Source organism: Sciurus carolinensis (assembly GCF_902686445.1).
Source record: "Sciurus carolinensis chromosome 14 unlocalized genomic scaffold, mSciCar1.2 scaffold_115_arrow_ctg1, whole genome shotgun sequence".
Taxonomy (NCBI): Eukaryota; Metazoa; Chordata; class Mammalia; order Rodentia; family Sciuridae; genus Sciurus; species Sciurus carolinensis.
In genome coordinates, this window is record NW_025920107.1 from 2,648,274 (window position 1) to 2,665,733 (window position 17,460).

A 17,460-nucleotide genomic window follows, 5' to 3' on the forward strand; every position below is an offset into this window, starting at 1 on the left:
GTGTGGAAATTGGGAGTGAACCCAAGGACTATTTACCTCTGAGATATATGCTCAGTTTTTTTTTTTTTTTTTTGAGATAGGATCTTACTAAATTTTCCAGGATAACCTTGAACTTTTGATCATCCTGTTTTTCCCTCAAGTAACTGGAATTACGGGCATGTACTACTGTACCTGGCCCAATATCACTTTTAATTTCCCCAATTTATAAATTACAGACATACAGTTATTGCTTGTTTATTTTGGTAATAGGGATAAAGCCCAGGGGCACCTTATTACTGAGCTATATTTCCAGTTGCTTTTTATGTTTTAGCTAAGTTGTTGAGGCTGGTCTCAAAATTGTAATCCTCCTGCCTCAGTATCCTGATTCACTGGGCTTAAAGGCATGTGATGCCTGGTGGATTATCATTTTTTTAGGAATCTGGGGTCTTACACTTAGTCCTTCATTTTCAAACTGTAGAAAACATTACTGCTATAGTCTGCAAGTGTGTGTTTCCCCTGAAACACAAATGTTGAAACCTAATCACCACTATGATGGTATAAGGTGTGTTCACTGGGTGGTCATTATAGGAGAGTTGTCTTGTTTCAACCATGTGAGGACAGTAAGAAACTGCTGTCTGTGCACCATAGCAAGCCCTACCAGATACTGAATCCCTTGATCTTTGACTTCTTAGTTTGCATAGCCATGAGAAATGAATTTATATACAAGGTCCCCAGTTTTTGGTATCTTGTTGTAGCAGGCGTTATAGTGTAATATAATTATCATGTTCACAAAAAACTAAATATTTTTTTAACTTTTTTTATTATTGTAAACAAATGGGATACATATTGTTTCTCTGTTTGTACATGGCATAAAGGCATACCATTTGTGTAATCATAAATTTACATAGGGTAATATTGTTTGATTCATTCTGTTATTTTTCCCCTTCCCCCCAACCCCTCCCACCCTTCTTTTCCCTCTATACAGTCCTTCTTCCTCCATTCTTGCTCCCCTCCCTAACCCTAACTCTAACCCTAACACTAACCCCTCCCACCTCCCAATATGTGTCATCATCCACTTATTAGCAAGATCATTTGTCCTTTGGTTTTTTGAGATTGGCTTATCTCACTTAGCATGATATTCTCCAGTTTCATCCATTTGACTGCACATGCCATAATTTTATCATTCTTTATGGCTGAGTAATATTCCATTGTATATACATATATCACAGTTTCTTTATCCATTCATCAATTGAAGGACATCTAGGTTGGTTCCACAATCTGGCTATTGTGAACTGAGCAGTTATGAACATTGATGTGGCTGTATCTCTGTAATATGCGGATTTTAAGTCCTTTGGGGCTAAGGAGTGGGATAGCTGGGTCAAATGGTGGTTTCATTCCAAGTTTTCTAAGGAGTCTCCACACTGCTTTCTAGAGTGGCTGCACTAATTTGCAGCCCCACCAGCAATGTATGAGTTTACCTTTCTCCCCACATCCTCGCCAACACCTGTTGTTGCTTGTATTTTGATAATCGCCATTCTAATTGGGGTGAGATGGAATCTTAGGGTGGTTTTGATTTGCATTTCTCTTATTACTAGAGATGTTGAACATTTTTCCATATGTTTGTTGATTGCTTGTAGATCTTATTCTGTGAAGTGTCTATTCATTTCCTTAGCCCATTGTCAATTGGATTATTTGCATTCTTGGTATAGAGTTTTTTGAGCTCTTTATAGATTCTGGAGATTAGTGCTCTATCTGAAGTATGATTAGCAAAGATTTTCTCCCACTCTGTAGGCTCTTTCTTCGCATTGCTGATAGATTTCTTTGCTGAGAGAAAGCTTTTTAGTTTGAATCTATGCCAGTTATTGATTCTTGCTTTTATTTCTTGTGCTATGGGAGTCCTGTTGAAGAAGTCTGGTCCTAAGCCGACATGTTGAAGATCTGGACCAACTTTTTCTTCTATAAGATGCAAGAACTCTGGTCTGAATCCAAGGTCCTTAATCCATTTTGAGTTTAGTTTTGTGCATGGTGAGAGATATGGGTTTAGTTTCATTCTGTTGCATATGAATTTCCAATTCTCCCAGCACCATTTGTTGAAGAGGTTATCTTTTCTCCATTGCATATTTTTGGCCCCTTTGTCTAGTATGAGAAAATTATATTTATTTGGGTTTGTGTCCGTGTCCTCTATTCTGTACCATTGATCCACCTTTCTATTTTGGTACCAATACCATGCCATTTTGTTACTATTGCTTTGTAGTAGAGTTGAAGATCCGGTATTTCGATACCCCGTGCTTCACTCTTTCTGCCAAGGATTGCTTTAGCTATTCTGGTTTTTTTATTCTTCCATATGAATTTTATAATTGTTTGCTCTAATTCTGTAAGGTACATCATTGGGATTTTAATTGGAATCGCATTGAATCTCTATAACACTTTAGGTAATATGGCCATTTTGACAATATTAATTCTGCCTATCCAAGAACATAGGAGATCTTCCCATCTTCTAAGGTTTTCTTTAATTTCTTTCTTTAGTGTTCTGTAGTTCTCACTGTAGAGGTCTATCACCTCTTTTGTGAGAATTGATTCCCAAGTATTTTATTTTTTCAATGCTATTGTGAATGGAGTAGATTTATTAATTTCTCTTTCTGAAGATTCATCACTTATGTATAAAAACGCCTTAGGTTTATTTGCATTGATCATATATCCCTCTACTTTACTGAATTCACGTGTGAGATCTAAAAATTTTCTGGTGGAATTTCCTGGTTTCTCTAAGAACATAATCATATCATCAGCAAATAGGGATAGTTTGAGTTCTATTCCTATTCATATCCCTTTAATTTCTTTGTTCTCTCTAATTGCTCTGGCTAGAGTTTCAAGGATGATATTGAAAAGAAGTGCTGAAAGAGGGCATCCCTGCCTTGTTCCAGTTTTTAGGGTGAATGCTTTCAGTTTTTCACAATTTAGAATGATATTAGCCATGGGCTTAGCATAGATGGCCTTTACAATGTTAAGGAATGTTCCCACTATCCCTATTTTTTCTAGTGTTTGAGCATGAAGGGGATGCTGTATTTTATCAAATGCTTTTTCTGTATCTATTGAAATAATCATGTGATTCTTGACTTTCAGTCTATTGATATGGTGAATTACATTTTATTGATTTCCTGATCTTGAACCAACCTTGCATCGCTGGGATGAAACCCACTTGATCATGGTGCACTATCTTTGTAATATGTTTTTGGATGCGATTTGCTAAAATTTTGTTGAGAATTTTTGCATCGATGTTCATTAAGTATATTGGTCTGAAATTTTCTTTCCTTGATGTGTCTCTGCCTGGTTTAGGTATCAGGGTGAGATTGGCTTCATAGAATGAGTTTGGGAGGGTTCCCTCCTCTTCTATTTTATGAAATACTTTGAGAAGTATTGGAATGAGCTCATCTTTACAGGCTTTGTAGAACTCGGCTGAGAACCCATCAGGTCCTGGACTTTTCTTTGTTGGTAGGCTTTTGATGACTTCTTCTATTTCATTATTTGAAATTGGTATATTTAAATTGTGTATGTCCTCCTCGTTCAGTTTAGGCAATTCATATGTCTCTAGAAACCTGTTGATGTCTTCGAAATTTTCCATTTTGTTTGAGTATAGATTTTCAAAATTGCTTTTAAGTATGTTTTGTATTTCAGTCGTGTCTGTTGTGATATTTCCTTGTTCAGTCCAAATTTTAGTGATTTGGGTTTTCTCTCATCTTCTCTTTGTTAGTGTGGCTAAAGGTTTATAAATTTTATTTATATTTTCGAAGAACCAAATATTTACTTTGTCAATTTTTTGTATTGTTTCTTTTGTTTCAATTTCATTGATTTCAGTTCTGAGTTTAACTATTTCCTGTCTTCTACTACTTTTGGTGTTGGTCTGTTCTTCTTTTTCTAGGGATTTGAGCTGTAGTGTTAAGTGGTTTATTTGTTGAGTTTTACTTCTTTTATTAAATGCGCTCCATGAAATAAATTTTCGTCTAAGTACTGCTTTCATAGTGTTCCAGAGATTTTGATATGATGTTTCTTTGTTCTCATTTACCTCTAAGAATTTTTAATTTTCTTCCTAATATCTTCTGTTATTCATTCATCATATAATAGCATATTGTACAATCTCCAGGTTTTTGAGTAGTTTCTGTTTTTTACTCTTTCATTTATTTCTAACTTCAATCCATTATGATCTGATAGAATACAAGGTAGTGTCTCTATCTTCTTGTATTTGCTAACATTAGCTTTGTGGCATAATATATGGTCTATTTTAGAGTAGGATCCATGTGCTGCTGAGAAGAAAGTGTATTAGCTCTTGGTTGGATGGTATATTCTATAAATGTCTGTTAAGTCTAAATTATTGATTGTTTTATTGAGATCTATGGTTTCTTTGTTAAATTTTTGTTTGGAAGATCTGTCCAGTGGTGAGAGAGGCATGTTAAAATCACCTAGTATTATTGGGTTATGGTCTATTTGGTTTCTAAAATTGAGAAGGATTTGTTTGACATATTTGGATGAGCCACTGTTTGGGGCATAGATGCTCATGATTGTTATATCTTGCTGATTTATGCTTCCCTTAAGCAGTATGAAATGTCCTTCTTTATCCCTTCTGACTAACTTTGGTTTAAAGTCCACATTATATGAAATGAGGATGGATACTCCAGCTTTTTTCTGAGTCCATGTGCATGGTATGTTTTTCCCCATCCTTTCACCTTTAGTCTATGGGTATCTCTTTCTATGAGATGAGTCTCTTGCACCATATTTTTGGATCATTCTTTTTAATCCATTCTGCCAGTCTATGTCTTTTAATTGATGAATTCAGGCCATTAACATTCAGGGTTATTATTGAGATATGATTTGTATTCCTGGTCATTTGGTTCAAATTTTATTTATTTATTTATTTTTTTGACACCACTTGCTTCTTCCTTTATTTGACAGTTCCGTTAGGATAATTCCTCCCTTTCCTGATTTGCTTCTTTGTTTTTTACCTCTTCCTCATGGAATATTTTGCTGAGAATGTTCTGTAATGCTGGCTTTCTTTTTGTAAATTCTTTTAGCTTTTGTTTATCATGGAATGATTTTATTTTATTGTCAAATTTGAAGGTATGTTTTGCTGGGTATACGATTCTTGGATGGCATCCATTTTTTTCAGAGCTTGAAAAATGTTCCAGGCCCTTCTTGCTTTTAAGGTCTGGATTGAATAAACTGCTGATATCTGTATTGGTTTCCCCCTGAATGTAATTTGGTTCATTTCTCTCACAGCATTTAAAATTCTGTCTTTATTTTGTATGTTAGTATTTTCATTATAATGTGCCTTGGTGTGGGTCTGTTGTAATTTTGTGTATTTGGAGTCCCATAAGCCTCTTGAACTCGATTTTCCATTTCTTTCTTCAGATTTGGAAAATTTTCTGATATTATTTCATTGAATAGATGGTTCATTCCTTTGGTTTGTTTCTCTAAGCCTTCCTCAATCCCAATAATTCCCAAATTTGGCCTTTTCATGATATCCCATAGTTCTTGGATATTCTGTTCATGATTTCTTACCATCTTCTCTGTTTGTTCAACTTTGTTTACAAGGTTAAATATTTTGTATTTAATATCTGAGGTTCTGTCTTCCAGCTGTTCTATCCTATTGGTTATGCTTTCTATGGAGTTCTTAATTTGTTTTATTGTTTCCTTCATTTCAAGTATTTCTGTTTGGTTTTTTTCAATATATCTAACTCTTTATTGAAATGATCTTTTGCTTCCTGTATTTGCTCTGTTAACTGTCGGTTGGTGTGATCATTCAATGCTTGCATTTGCTCTCTCATCTCATCATTTGCTTCCCTGATCATTTTAATTATGTACATTCTGAACTCCCTTTCTGTCATTTCTTTTGCCATGCTGTTTTTGGATTTTATTGATGTAACATCTAGATTTGTTTGGGGCATTTTCTTCCCTTGTTTTCTCTTATTGTTCAGAAATCAGTGGTTCATTAAGATATTGCAGATTTCCTCTATTGACTTATAATATCCCTGAAGATTGCTAGTATATCCCCTCTTATCCTTCAGTAGCCTGAAGTCTTGGAGGAAGTTGATAATGCGGTGCTCCACAAGGAAGCTGCCTCTCTAGGGGTGGTGACCCTCAGGTGGGGTATATTCCCTGATAGTGGTCAGAGGTACCTCCATTTGTTGACCAATGGTTATCGAAAGGGGATCTAGGCTGCGGGCTGAGGCAAGGCCTGTTTGTGCCTGTGTCTCTGGTTTTACCGTCCTTGTGGGAAAACCTCACCCGGTGGGGAAGACTCACCCAGTGGGGAGGTCTCGCTGGTCAGTTCCCCTCCTAGAGGTTCCCCTCAATCTACAACTACCAACTGGGCTGGGCTGCCTTCCTCTGCAATGTTCCCAGGGGCCCGGACCTACCTCCTGGGACTGGGAGCCTCACCCTTCACAGACGAGTCTCCTTAGGCTGCCTCTCCTCAGAGAATCTGCACACAGTCCTGGAAACTTTGCTCTGCCCCTAGGCGTGTCTCTGTGCGGCTCCTCCAATAAGAAGCCACCTAGGTCCTGGGACCCTGCTCTGCACCTAATCGCCTGGCTATGGGTCCCCTCCTCTGAGCCGCCACCTGGAGCCCCGTACAATAGCTCCGAGACCCAGAGACCTGCCACACACCTCTTCCTCCAGACAGCCACCCAGTGTTCCAACACAGTCACTAGGAGTCCAAGCAATTCACTTTGCATCTCCTCCTCCCACCAACCCCCAGTAGCCCTAGGCAGTCACTCCGAGTCCAAGTGACGTGCCCTGTTCCTCCTCCTCCTCAGGTTAGCCCCCCAAGTGTTCAGCAGGGGTCACTCGGAGACCAAGCAACCCACCACACTCCTCCTCCAGGCAGGCCACTGGTTTTCAGGAGCAGTCGCTTTGAGTCCAAACAAATCACCACTTGCCTTCTCCTCTGGCAACCGCCTGTAGCTCTGATGCAGTCACTCCTTGACCAAGTGAACTGCCATGTTCCTCCTCTTCCTCTGGGCAGCCCCTGGGTGTTCAGAAGCGGTCGCTCTGAGTCCAAACAGCTTACCACGCAGCTCCTCCTCAGGCAGCCACCCGGAGTCCCAGTGGTTGCTCCGAGTCCAAGCACTGTGCTGAGCAGCCACCTCTACCATGTTCCCAGTGGTCCATGATTACCACTCCAGTGGGGTAGGGGCGTCTCGCCGGGCAACTCTACTTCACAAAGTTCCCTGCATTCCGGGGCTACCACCCAATCCGGGACGCCTCCCCAATGGGAGAGACTCACTTGGCGGCTTTGAGTTGGTCTCAATTCTCTCACTATCTCCTCTTTTGAATCCTGTGTCCTGGAGCAACATGAAATGCAGCCGCCCTCTAGTCTGCCATCTTGAAACCTCTGGACACTATTTTTTGAAGTGTTAAATTCAAACCTGTAATTTATAGTTCCTAAAATGTTGATCTATAGTCCACTGTCTTCTTACACATGTACCTGTGAAAATGAAAGGTAGAGAGAATCACTGCCCTCCCCAAGAAGGAAGCTTCACCTTTTCTAACATTCCTTGAAAATATACATTTGTCAATCCACACACCTCAACATAAGTGGGAATGCAAAAAATACACTGGCTGATTCTGTTGTACTAATGAATGTGCACAACCTCTTATAGGTTTTCTTTTTTTAAAACTTCTGCAATGCTTTGCCCATCATTTTCTCTTTTCTGGCCTGACACTTGGTACAGCATCACTTGCCCTTTGGTTTAGGACAGAGTCCCAAGAATAAGTGTTACCATCTGACAGGTCACTTGCCATTTTCACAATGTATCAATTCTCCATATGCCACCTGATTCACAGATACTATGTGGACTCATTTGAGTCGCAGGGAAGGTTTGCAGGGTTTACTTCCTTCTCTGTTTTGGCTGTGGAGCCTGTGGAGTGCTTTCTCTTCTTCAAGGTCTTTCCTTTTTATCTTTTTTGAGGTCTTGCTATCTTCTCATTGAGTGTTCCTGAAGTGATATCATCATTGTCATGATTATTATTAACTATATTCATCACTTGATTCACATTGTTGTGCAGTTGCAGGGTAAGCTTGTAATTCAGCTTTTCTGCCTGTGCAACTGTCTCATTATTTGCCTTATGGCCAGCTTTACAGCTGTTGCCAGTGGTGTCCTTGATCTCTTGAGGTGCCTCAAAGAGTTCCATGTGACTGTCCACTCGTCCAGCTTTCCACCAGTGATACCATCTGACTCATGATCTGAATTTTCTCCTCATCCAGCTCCTAATTTTACAGAGTGAGATTCATGAAGATAATACTTTATGAAATAAAGACTTTTTCTTTGTTTACTCCGAAGATATATGTTCCATGATTCCTTAACCAAGAGATGAAAAATATCAACCATGTGATTTTATTAGTCTAAGAAATGAATTTCTCTCTAAATCTGGCCTTGGACTCCCAGCCAACAATATTCTTCTTCTCTTTCACAACTTCACATTCCTTCTACAGCTCAGACTCAAGCCCACCAACCTCCTCATTGGTCTCCTGACCCCAATCCACACAGGGATGATGGCAATTTTGGGATACATAGCTACAAATGCTTTTGTGTCTCACTATTTTGGGGATGACATCAAATACAAGTCAATAATCTACTTGCATTGGTTTTCAAGGGGATTCTCCATTGTGCCACCTGTATCCTGAGTTTCCTCCAGGTCATCATTGTCAGCCCCAGATCCTCCTGCTTGACAAAGTTCAAGCACAAATTCCCACATCATAGCCTGTGTTCCCTTGTTTTCCTGTGGTCTTGTACATATCCTTGAGTGATAGCTTATTATTATCTTCTACTGTTTTCCCCAATGTGTCCTCACATGGTATGGTATTATTGCTCAATCCTACACAATTGTGTGAATTAGTTACTTCCTCAGGCATTTATTTTCTGTATTAGGTGTATTCTGGGATGTCTTTCTTATAGGACTCATGACCCTCTAAAATGGGTATATTGTGATCCTCTTGTGTAGGCATAAGCAGCATTTCAAGCACCTTCACAGCACCAGTCTTCTCTGCAAGCACATCTCATGTACAAAGGACCACCTCAATCATCCTGCTGCTCCCAAGCTTCTTTATGCTCATGTACATTTTGGACACCATCTTCTCCTTCTGATAAACTATATGGAAACATGACCCTGTTTGTTTTCCTATCCAGATGATGACAGCTAATGACTATGCCACAACCGATACTTCACTGCTAATCTGTACTGAAAAATCAATTATTAATTTCTTCAAATCTTTTTTGGTTAGTATAGTACAAATTTAACTCCTGATCAAACTACAAATATAACTTCTTATATCTATATAAGTTCTCCTAAAGTGTCAATTCACTGGCTTCTGAAAAATAAATCATGGCATAAAGTATATGCTGTCTGAATTAAGTGAATATAGAGATATGCATGCTTTATTAGATCTGTTACTTTAAACATGTAAATAACAAATATATCATAGAAATGTCAATCATTTACCTTCATTAGATAACACAAGTGTCCAACATATCGGTTTGGTGTGAGCACATGACACTTATGAGGCAGGTATTACCTTCATGACCTAGGTTAGCCACTAAAAACACATTGAGAGTGTACAGCATGTTTTAATAAGTGCTCAAATGAGCTGTACATGTCAATATTTATAGCCATAAATTACTAATTTATCAATTGTCCTTTCACTGGTCTGCTAAATAAAATTGAATTTATGGAGATGGTTGTCATATGCTCATAGTAACATTATTAATTATAATCTCTGGTGAAAACAAGTCAATGTCCAAAAGCATATAAATATGTAAGCAAAACATGGCCTGGACATACCATGGAATATTATTCAACCTGGAAGAAAAATAAATAAATTCCTGAAGGACTAATTTGTGAACTTGAATACATTATTGCAAGTGACATATCACTTACAAATTATCCAAAGCTATAAGGCACTAATTTTGAAGGTGGATCTGAGAATTAAAATTGATAAACACAGAAAATAGAATGAGAGCTGCCAGAAGCTGAGTAAGAGGTTAGTGAAGAGTTCTTATTTGATAGCCACAGAGGGATAGTTTAAGAAGAAGAAAAAATGCTAGAGATGGATGGTAAATAGTTTCACAATAGTATGAATGTGCTTACTGCCTCTGACCTGCATACTTAGGAAGTATCAAACTGTTGAACCAGAAGAATGAAACCAGATCTGGCCTCTAACATAATGTGTTGCACCCCATGTATGTATAATATGTCAAAATACATGCTTCTGTTATGTGTATCTAAAAATCTATGAATATGTATATGTGCATACAGATATAGAGAGATAGATATCTCACATGTGCAAATTACTGATTATAATATATACTGTTAGTATATATATATGTATATATATATGTGTGTGTGAGTATGTGTATGTATGTGTGTGTTTATGTATATATGAATATGGTACTGAAAACACAATCAGGATCCCTGCTGTCCCAGCTACTTGGGAGGCTGAGACAAGATGATCACAAGTTCAAGGACAGTCTCATGAACTTAATGAAATTCTGTTTCAAAATAAAAGAAGACTGGAGATGTAGTAGAGAGGAAGAGTGCTTTTCTAGCAGGTGTAAGACCTCAATCCCCAGCACTGCAAAAATGTAGTGCAAATGCACAAAAATGTAATTGCAAATGCATATTAATCATCATTTTCCCCATTTAGTTAATTATTCCTTGCTTTAAAACAAAGAAGGCATTTTTAACATGGGCCTTAAGGGCTACTATAAATCACATACTGGTGAAGAATTAGGATTATGGTTAAGGTTAGGGTTAGGGTAAACTTCATGAGATCAAATTAACCTGTCTACTTCATGGTTATTTGTGAACCTCATGTGTGCTATTCTGCCATATACCCTTATTATCTTACCAGTGATGGAAGTGTTGGGGGTCTTCTGAGCACTGCTGCCCTTCAGATCTTGAGCAGCAATCATGAGCCACACCCTCAGTAACTGTCTTCTTCAGACACCTGATATGAGCCATATGAGGAGCTTGCAGGAAAGAAAAATAATACAGAAATCACTGTGTCTTATAAGAGTAACTATGTGACTGGCACCATACTAGGCACTGGCCAATGACCAATGACACTGATACTTTTGGATATTGATCATAACGACCAGAGGGTATAATGGACTTCTCACCACACTTTTTTCTTATACTTTTCTCCTCTATTCCCTAAGTACAAATTTGAAAAGGAGTAAGTGGTCTGAATTCATATAAGCATTTCTGATCCCACAATATCCACAGTGCTGTGTAATTACACATGGTGGGTCTGTGGGTAAGCATTTCTACCCACATTTTACAGAGGAGCACTTGGTTCATAGAAGACCATTTCCTGTTTTATTCTCATTCATCCAGATTTAACATGGAAAGTACATCCAGGACACACTGGAGCAGGACATCACACTGCCTGATGGAGAAGGATCCCACATCTCTCTCACTTTCCAGTAAGTGGGCACCAAGTCCCAGCACAGAATGAGGCATCTTGTTCTGGGGTCCCTTTATCTCCTGACAACCCAATGTTTCAGTCCCCACAGCAGGGTACCCATACCCTCAGTGAGTCCAAACACCTGGAGATGGGGCCATGCTTTTCTCACCAAATCACCTGGATCTCTTAAAACATCCTCCTGGTCACCATGATCAACACAATGACATCAGGTTACTGTGGTAACCACAATGAGCAAGTTTCTCCACACTGGAAATGCTTACAAAAAATCTTCCCCTCCCTTTCCTCTTAAAAAAATGCCTTCCTTAGTTCACCATTTAAGATGAGTTCCAATTAGAAGAACTAGTCTGACACACTAGCAGTGAGCTAAATTCTGATCCAGTTGTGGAAACAAAGCATGTATCTCTCATCAGGAATTTGTTTGCTTTAAAAATGACCCTAGGGGAGTGTTATCTTTGTAGGAAGACAATGGAAGGTATCTTAGGACTCTTGCATTTGACCTAGCCATGTGAGATCAAACATACAAAATTCACACACCATGCTATGTACTTTGCCATCCTTGACAGAAAATTAAGAGACTCACTCTATCTAATACCTTGACTAAAAGACCTAAGAAATATTTTTTTTTAATTTCAAAAATATCATTTAAGGAATCTCAGAATTATTTCAAAAAAGCAGGACTGGAATATTATTTAGTAAGCCAAAACTTATGCAGGTATTCAAATCATATATTCGATTATCCTGGGGAATGCTTACCTGCATTCCTGATACATTCTGCTATGTGGAATGGATCCATGACAAAACACATCTAGTCTCTACACACTCATTCTTTCTCCACCATGGAAATCACTCATCTAATAAAAGAGTTGGGAAGATAACACAGAAATTGCACTGTTTAGGCTTTCTCCCTTCAAAATTGTTGGTCATAATCTTGCCTTGTCCAGCACATGTTCTGGTGTGCCCTCAGGGATGTTTTAACAATAGGTCCACAGTTCACCTCCTATGACATTGTCTTCCTAGATTTTCTCTGGTCTTGATTCCAAAGTATTAAGTCTTTAAGAGTCTCACCAAACACACCCTGTTCTTAGTCTGGATTATAAACTAAGTAAGGACTACAACAAAAATTATATTGAAATCCATATATTGTCTTTGTTCCTTTTATATGAAAAAATTCATTAATTAAATATAAATATATGAAAATGCTCAGAACAAAACCAGATAGGAATAATCTACATATGAGAATATGACTTAGATTACCTGACAAGTGGGCTTCATATAAACAAACCATAGCACTGAATAGGCTCATACACCCAGCTGTGTTGCATCAGCGTAGCTACAAAGGCCATGAACTGACAGGCATACATACTTGCTGTTTCCAGAAGTCCTGTCTATACATATTCAAGGAAAGTGCCTTCCTGGCCAAAGAGTATCTCAGCAGCAGGACAAAGTGTTTTAGGACACATTCTTTGAGGAATAGTTCTTGATGTGAAAAAAAAAAAAAAACCTCTCATTCTTATTACACACACATCATACAGACTTCAAAGAATATGACTTTTTGTGTGGATTTTAGAGCTACTTACTGCAGCACTATCTTATTTCCTTAACAAGCATAATTATACTTGAAGGATCATCTTATAAAAGGATATTGAAATTACTTTATAAATTCTAAGAGTAGAGTAAAAACCTTAAACCTTTCCCATAGAAATCCCTTTAAAAACCAATTGATGAACTGTTTCTAAATGAAAACTCACACATAAAATCTCAGGTAAACTACAGTTGAAATGATAAAAAATCCCCCTCCTCCACTTTTCAAGAATAAGAGAATCCCTTTTCAGTCAATGGTAACAGACTACAAGAAGTAAAGTTCACAAAGCCACATATTTTGGGTTTATATCTCTCCTTAACAAACAGCCCAAAAAATAAATATTGATTATCTCACAGGAATTTTTGTTGACTTGATCCAGCTGGGCCTTTTATGATCCACATGGTGGCTGTTATCTGGTGATGTATTAATCTGGAAGTTCCAAACATCTGGAACATCAAGAGAACTCCCTCAAAGTATGACAACTGGTATTGGCATCTCCTGAGAATGGGTAGGGCAACTAATTAAAGAACCTTGGCTCTCCTTCAAAAAGACCCACATATATAAGACCATCAGATTACATTTAACCCAGCTAATTTTGTACACCAAATAACAGCATATAATTTTTATTCACATGCAATATCATTTTGTTTACCTGAAACTCAAATTTAGGTGGATGTTCTATATATATTTTTATTTGTTAAATATGGTAATTTTGGGGGAAGACACACTGAACCTCTAAGTTTTAATGAGCATCTGAGACAACTCTTCCAATGGGTCAATTCTGGAAAAAAAAAATCACACTGACACTGAAGAAAAAAAATCTGATAATGTCTCCTGCTGGCAGCATTAGGGGGAAATAGACACTGGCACAGAGTTTTGGTTCCAAATGGTGTTATCCATTTTCTGAAGCCCATATTAATATGGATTAATACCTTGAATGATCTTGAAACAGAAGCTCTGTTTCCACAAAAATGGAAGATTCAATGGCAGTTTTAGGAAAGAATTTTAAGGTGATGCAGACCTGAAATCTAATTAAAGGGCTGATTCACCAGGTCAGGGTCCACATAAGTTTCTTAAGAAAAAAATGGCCAAATTTATGAAACAGATAGTTTAGAGTGTCTAGCTCTAGACTCCTAATGTTAATACCTGGAATTAATCTCATAACAACACTTTGGATGAGGTATTCATGGAATAATGTGACTATAAAATATTTGCTTATAACAAAAGAGCCAGATGTCTAAGAGTTTATTCACCAGTACCACTGCCAGTGTCCTGGAGAAAACCTGCCTCCTTAGCACCTTGAGTTTCTGGTGGCCAATTTGTAGCAAATATGCCAGGACACATTCTGCTATGAAGGTTGATATATTTTCCCTGTGTTCATCCTGCAGCAGGGAGCTCATTTTGGAGCCACTTACCCTTTCCTCAGAGGAGGTTCATGGCAGGACTGGAAGAAGAAGCTATCTGAAGACAGTGATTCTTTTATCTTTTATGAAAACATAATTCATGGATGGTTGGAACTGCTTGTACCTCACAGGAAGATGAGGACCTCTGAAGTTAAAGAAGGGTAGAAAAAGGATAGATAGGGAGCATGGGTGAGGTATAAAAGTTCTTCCAAGTGTAGAGACCAGACCACTACTCCATATCTATACTTGGGTTTGCTCTGTAGATGTCCCATTAAGGCTAGACCTCCCCTTATGACAGATTTTTTTTTTTAGTTTGAATCAGGAGATCCACAGAGGAGGAAGAGATTTTCAGATTTTCCCTAATCACAATACACCTTGCATTCTCAGCAGATGTGGCATCATAAAGAAGGGTCTCAAAACAGGTCCTTCAGGGCAAAATTGTCATAGATATTTCAATAGTCTGGGAACCTCCAAAGGACTATAGTATATATACAGATATAGACAACATCTATAATATTAAAATGTTCACATTCCACTGTTAAGTGGTGATCAGTAGATAAAAAATGTCTAAAATAATTCCTTGGGGGGAAGGTAATAATGAAATATGGTTTGAAAAAAACTATACACAGTCACCTCTCTTGCTTACTCAGCAACCTCTTTTGTTGGTAGTGGTAGTAGGAGTGGTGATGTTGTTGATAATAAAGTAATAGAAATTAAATTCTGCCTCTTTGGGTTAAGAGGCTTGGCTATGTGTTTATGTGTATTGAATTGCATTTTTAAGGCAATACACAGAAATTAATTAGAAAAGCAGGTATTTCCTATGAAGAAAACTTAAAATTATTTTTTCTCAAACATGTAGTCTGCATGACCAAAGAAACTGAATCATAAAGCAAGAAACATAAAGGGAATTAATAAAATGAAGTTTCAATTTACATATTTAAATGAAGTGGATGGTGCCTATATGCCAACACTATGTTGGAGTGTTGACCCTATATTTTCTCCTAGAACTTCCAATGTTTCTGGTCTAATTTCTAGGTCTTTAGTCCACTTTAAATTAACTTTTAGGAAAAGTAAGATAGGGATATAGTTTCATTCTTCTACATATGGATACACAGTTTCCCCAGCACCATTTGTTTAAAATGCTATCTTTTCTCCAACATATGTTTTTTGGCAAATTTGTTAAGGATCAGATGACTGTATGTTTATTTTTCTCTGTGGTTTCTATTATATTCCATCAGTATTCATTTCTGTTTTTATACCAATAACATACTGTTTTTGTTAGTATAGCTCTATAGTGCAATTTGAATGATTTATTGTGAGGCCACCAATATCACTTTTGTTTCTCAGTATCATTTTGACTATTTTGGGTCTTTTGTTATTACATATGAGTTTTAGATCTGTTTTTGCTCCTCAAACTGAAAATGTAAACCAAGAATTGATCAATGGAATCACCTCAAATTGAATATCTGCACAGTGAAAAAAGAGCATGCATGACAATGTATAATGATGGGGTGTGGTGGGGGAAGAGAAGAATGAAGGAACTTTGAATGGTTAGAGGAAAAAGGGGTGTTAGGGAGTGGGGATGGAAAAACAGTACAATGAAACAGACAGTATTATCCTATATATATGTATAATTACATGAATGGTGTGAATATACATTGTGTACAACCATAGAAATGAAAAGTTGTATCCCATTTGTGTACAATGAATCAAAATGTGTCTGTAAAAATAAAAAGTATTTTAATAAAAAAATAAGAGCATGAAGAGAGAACCTGCAGAGTGGGAGAAAACACTTGCAAGCTACTCTTTTGAACAGGTATTTATATTCATAATATATAAAGAACCAAAAAACTTAACAGCCCCCCCAATAAAAGCAAATAAATAAACAATAAAAGGGCAAATAATATGAACAGATATTTTTTCAAAACAAGAAATAAAAATGGCCACAAATATATGAACAAATATTCAACATTCTTAGCAATCAGGGAAATGCAAATCAAATCTACCCTAAGGTTATATCTCACTACATATTTTATGGCATTGATCAAGAATACAAATAACAAGAGTTACTGGCAAAGTTGTGGAGAGAAAGGTACACTCGTGCATGGTTGGTGGGACTATAAAGCAGTACAATCACTTTGGAAAGCAGCATGGAAATTCCTCAAAGGACTAGGAATATAACCACCCTACAACCCAACTCTACCTCTCTTAGTACTTATCTGAAACATCTAAAATCAATATTCTAGAGTGATACATACTTAGCAAGATGTATATTATTGCTATTCACAATAGCCAAGTAATGGAAGCAGCCTAGTTGACTCTCAAAAATCTAATGGAGAAAGAAATATGGTATATATACACAATGGAGTTTTACTCAGCAATAAAGAAGAGAAATCATGAAATTATATCATTTTCTCATAAATGGATGAAGTTAGAGATTATCATGGTAAGTAAAATAAGCCAGGGTCAGAAAGGCAAGGGTCAAATACATTCTCTCATAATGCAGGAACAATAGAGAAAAAATAAATTTTAAAAAGGGAATCTCATGGAAACAGAATGGAGAACAGTAGAGTACATGAAGGAAATTGAGTAGAAGAAAGGATGGATTGGAAACGGGAGGAGCTATGGAATTAAATTGAGCAATTTGTGATATACACATGTATAAATGTATTATAATAAATTCTGCTTTTGTGTATGAGTATAACAGAACTATTCAAAACAATAAATAAATAGAAGAAACTCTAGTAGAATACAGACAGGAAATGGGACAGGGAGAAGGAGAGAAAAAGCAAAAGTACTGAGGATTGAAATGGAGCAAATTATGTTATATGCATTCATGAATATGTCAGTATGAATCCCGGTATGAGGTTTGACAACAATGCATGAATAAAACATTTTTAAAAGACTTATGGAATGACATCAACAAAATTCCACAATTCAAGAAGCATAAGTGATGTACTGCAAAGGGGCACAGCAATTTTTGGTATTATGGAACTGTTATATATCTTGGTTATGGGGAT

The 17,460-nt window shown here is 37.2% G+C and overlaps 1 long non-coding RNA gene across 1 annotated transcript in view; it reads left to right on the top strand.

Moving 5' to 3' along the window:
• Positions 1-16,000, top strand: part of LOC124973267 (uncharacterized) — a 65,719-nt gene extending 49,719 nt beyond the window's left edge. The window contains exons 2-3 of the long non-coding RNA XR_007106658.1: positions 11,365-11,453; positions 14,426-16,000. This is a non-coding gene — a long non-coding RNA (uncharacterized LOC124973267). The remainder of the gene's footprint in view (positions 1-11,364; positions 11,454-14,425) is intronic.
• The last annotated feature ends 1,460 nt before the right edge of the window (positions 16,001-17,460 follow it).